This window comes from Babylonia areolata, chromosome 33 (assembly GCF_041734735.1).
Source record: "Babylonia areolata isolate BAREFJ2019XMU chromosome 33, ASM4173473v1, whole genome shotgun sequence".
Classification (NCBI taxonomy): Eukaryota; Metazoa; Mollusca; class Gastropoda; order Neogastropoda; family Buccinidae; genus Babylonia; species Babylonia areolata.
The window spans coordinates 17892389-17897388 of record NC_134908.1 but is presented as its reverse complement, the minus strand read 5'-3'; positions in this window follow the sequence as shown (position 1 = coordinate 17897388).

Here is a 5000-nt window from a genome sequence, read left to right as displayed (position 1 = left end):
AGGAGAGAGAAAGGACAGAGAGAGAGAGAGAGAGAGAGAGAGAGAGAGAGAGAGAGAATGATAATAGTGGACATTTATATAACGCATTTCTCCAGAAATGCTGCTCAAAGCGCTTTTCATTTGACCTTTGTAGCGCCAGTACATTGAAGCCACTAGTCAGAATTCATAAGCGAGTCCTTAAAGTTATACTCCTTAAATCTTCTACACTGACACCCGAAGACTACATTACACTTGGCTGAGTCCTGAAGGTCATGGGCAAAAATCAGTTGTGTACACATATTTATACACATTCAAAGCGCGTGCTCATATTCTTCACGAACGCGAACGACGCCAGTTTGTTTCAAGTTGTTGACCTGCCCGTTCAATCCTATATTCAATGGACAATACACGATAACATGTGATGGAAAGTTGGAGAAGGAGACCATTAAATATTTATTCAGAGAAAGATTTGTGAACACCTCATCACTTACAGGATTATGCCCCAAACTGCCATAAAAATATCCACAGAATCAGTTGGAATTCACAGTTAAAAATTGTAAACCATGCTTGTTAATATCCTTGAATTGATCACAATGAAAGGAAAAAATTCCAGTCTTGACTTTTCTCAAAATGAAGTCCTTTTCACTTCTTATGACGTTTAGAAGTACTTGTACTTGGCTCTACATGTTATTAGTTTAACAAAATACTAAATTTTCATATCAACTTTAAAACTATAAAACTAGAATGAACATAAAAGAGAAATTGAATCGACCGTGTCGTACTACATTCCCGGCGGGTGTAACTAAACTTGTAGATCTAGAGAAAACGGCTAAATGTTGCAGTGTGATTGCGGCGATAGCCACGTCTCCTTTACCGCGGACTTAAAAAGAATTTTTTTTATTGCCCTTAAAGATTTTTTGAATGCCCAAGATACACGAGAATAATATGATTTAAACAGCGTTCTCACTGCGAATACCGCAATTGATTTATCGCCCTTTAAAAAAGTATGTTAAAAATTTTTTAGAACGTCAGTTAAGGAGCCACGATAGTGTAATGGGTAAGACAGTTTCTTTTCACCCGAACACGTGGGGTTCGAATCTGGTTAGGACTTTTTTTTTTTTTTTTTTTTTTTTTTTTTACCTGAAGCTTTATAATAACAAATACAGAACACATTTTAACGATTAGATTTATTTTATTTTATTTTATTTTTTTTAAAGTGTATCACAAGTGAGTCTTGAAGGCCTTGCCTCTCTTGTTTTTCTTGTACTTGATAATTGCGAACTTGTGCGTGTTTTTTTTGTTTGTTTGTTTGTTTGGTTTGGTTTTTGGTGGTTTTGTGTGTGTGTGTGTGTGTGTGTGTGTGTGTGTGTGTGTGTGTGTGTGTGTGTGTGTTTTCTTCTTTTTTTTCTCTTTGTCCCAGGGCTGGGTGGAAAAAAAGCATGTGTACTTGCTTATCTCATTACCCTGGTGAAATAAAATTTCGTTTCGTTTCGTTTCGTTTCGTTCCTCGGGGAAGATGGTTGGAGATGCACGTGATGTTGCAAAAATGTTGTTGTTCTTCTCCTCCTCCTCCTTCTTTCTTCTGCTTCTCCTCCTCCTCCTCCTTCTCCTCCACCTAACCCTCCTTCTCCTCTTCTTCTCCTACTTTTCTTGCTCTTCCTCCTTCTCCTCCACCTACTTCTTCTTCTTCTCCACCTCCTTCTTCTCCTCCTCCTTCATCTTCTTCTCCTCCACCTCCTCCTTCTTCTTCTCCTCCACCTCCTCATTCTTCTCCTCATCCTCCTCCTTCTTCTCTTCCTCCTCTTCTTCTCCTTCTCATCCTTCTTCTCCTACATCTCCTCCATCTCTTCCTCCTCCTCCTTCTTCTTCTCCTCCTCCTCCTTCATCTTCTTCTCCTCCACCTCCTCCTCCTTCTTCTCCTCCACCTCATCTTTCATCATCTTCCTCTCCTCCTCCTTCTTCTCCTCCTCCTCCTTCTTCTTCTCCTCCTCCTCCTTCTTCTTCTCCTCCACCTCCTCCTTCTTCTCCTCATCCTCCTCCTTCTTCTCTTCCTCCTCCTTCTCCTCCACCTCCTCCTCTTTCATCATCATCTTCTTCTCCTCCTTCTTCTTCTTCTCCTCCTCCTTCTTCTTTCTTCTGCTTCTTCTCCTCCTACTCCTGCTTCTTCTCCTCCTCCACCTTCTTCTCTTCCTCCTCCTCTTTCTTCTTCTCCTCCTCCTTCTCTTCCTCCTCCTTCTCCTCCACCTTCTTCTTCTCATCCTCCACCTACTTCTTCTTCTCCTCGTCGTCCTCCTCCCTTTTCCTCCTCCTCCTCATGTTCTTCTCCTTCTTCTTCTCCTCCACCTACCCCTCCTTCTTCTCCTCCTCCTCCTTCTCCTTTCTTGTGCCCTGTAACACAAGTAAATCGTCACTGCTGTGACGGGCGCAATAGCCGAGTGGTTAAAGCGTTGGACTGTCAATCTGAGGGTCCCGGGTTCGAATCACGGTGACGGCGCCTGGTGGGTAAAGGGTGGAGATTTTTACGATCTCCCAGGTCAACATATGTGCAGACCTGCTTAGTGCCTGAACCCCCTTCGTGTGTATATGCAAGCAGAAGATCAAATACGGCACGTTAAAGATCCTGTAATCCATGTCAGCGTTCGGTGGGTTATGGAAACAAGAACATACCCAGCATGCACACCCCCCAAAAAACGGAGCATGGCTGCCTACATGGCGGGGGTAAAAACGGTCATACACGTAAAAGCCCACTCGTGTGCATACGAGTGAACGCAGAAGAAGAAGACGTCACTGCTGTTCCGTTGTTGGATGGCTTTGTGGCTATGGGAGGTCCAGCACTAAACACCCGGAAAGAAGGGTCAACAAAACCCCCAGAGAATTAACTCTGTCCATACGAACGGCGAAAGACACGACGTTAACAGCGTTTCATCCCAGTTACCATCATCAAAATATTGCAAGCGGAACGCTCTTATACTGAAGAGGTGAATGTTGACAAAGAATACCACAGTTCTGACGACGGAAGCTAAAGGTTGGGTCATTCAGACACCCACTGGACATCCGAGGGGTCTGTGTAGAGGAGAAGAGAGGACTGGCCGTACTGAGTGAGTTAAATAAAACAAGAGAGGCAAGGCCTTCAAGACTCACTTGTGATACACTTAAAAAAAATCCAAGCTTTTTATGTATTGAGTATAATTTCAAAATGTAATGTTTAAGATGAGATAGATCAGTTTAAAGCGAATTAAGTCCCCTAGCATTAATTACAGAGTAATTTCCTTTTTTTCTCTTTAACTATCTGCACCAAAGCGTTTGCAAAATAAATAAAACTTCCATGCTTAGCAAAAGAAGTTCCTGTTTGAACAAAAAATGATAATAATGACTCCTCTTGTTGTTGTGTCAGAATAAGAGGTCAAAGGGCCAAGTTTAGAGAATACAAAAAATATAAATATAACAGTAAATGCAGTTTGCATATAATTAGGCTTCTTTTTTTTTTTTTTTTTTTTTTGGTGCCCATCCCAGAGGTGCAATATTGTTTTTAAACAAGATGACTGGAAAGAACTGAATTTTTCCTATTTTAATGTCAAATTTGGTGTCAACTGACTAAAGTATTTGCAGAGAAAATGTCAATGTTAAAGTTAACCACACACACACACACACAGAGACAAACGACCACCGGGTTAAAACATAGACTCGCTTTGTTTACACAAGTGAGTCAAAAACTGCAACAAAGGAAAACAACAACAACAACAACAACAAAAGTTAAACCAGCCAAAACTGAAAACAAAGGTGTTCATTGCAATGGGGCAGTTGGAACATTGATTGTTAAATAAAAAAAATAAAAAAAGGGGAGGGGAAAAAAAAGAGAGAGAGAGAAAAAAAAAGGGGTGTAGCAACTTGCCACCTGGACTTTACCAACAGCTGGTGACTGGCGGGATCGGATTTCCTTTTGTCACATGGAACGATCCTGGGGCTGCAAAAAAAAAAAAAAAATCTCTTTAATGTACACGCAGGACTTACACACACACACACACACACACACACAGACACACACGCGTACATACGTAGTAGCACACACACACACACACACACACACACACACGTATAATTATATACACACGATACACTCGCACACACACAAGATCACACACGCGGACAAATAGACACGACCACATTCACACACACACACGTGTGTGTGTGTGTGTGTGTGTGTGTGTGTGTGTGTGTGTGTGTGTGTACATATATTGTATATATATGTCTGTCTCTGTCTGTCTGTCTGTCTCTACATATAGATGTGTGTGTGTGTGTGTGTGTGTGTGTGTGTGTGTGTGTGTGTGTGTGTGTGTATTAATTTATAAACGTACGAGTGGTACGGGGGTTGTTTATGAATTTTGATAGGAGTAAAGGATGAAAACATTCAAAGAAAATAATTTTGGATTAATAATTTGGGATCTGTTCTGTCATGTGGATCTTGATCCTGTCGGCGACGCCACTGTTGTAGCCGTGACAACTGGAGCGGTACATTAACTCTCTCCATACGAACGGCGAAAGAGACGACGTTAACAGCGTTTCACCCCAATTACCATCATCAAAATATTGCAAGCGAAAGGCTCTTATACTGAAGACGTGAATGTTGACAAAGAACACCACAATTCTGACGACGGAAGCTAAAGGTTAGGTCATTCAGACACCCACTGGACATCCGAGGGGTCTGTGTAGAGGAGAAGAGAGGATTGGCCGTACTGAGTGAGTTAAAATGGGACAGTACAAAAGAATTACAGATTTACTGAATAAAAGAGTATGAAGATGACAGGATAGAAGAAGATCTGAGCGCAGGCCCAGAGATAAGATAAGATAAGATAAGAATAACTTTATTATCTCCAACTGGAGAAATTTGGTCAGGTGCATTATCACAACATAGACAGTAAACAACATGGGGACCATAACTGTAAAAGCCAACAACAGCCCCAACAAATATTACGAAGATACAAATGTAAAAAAAATATCACATACATACATCCACACACTGC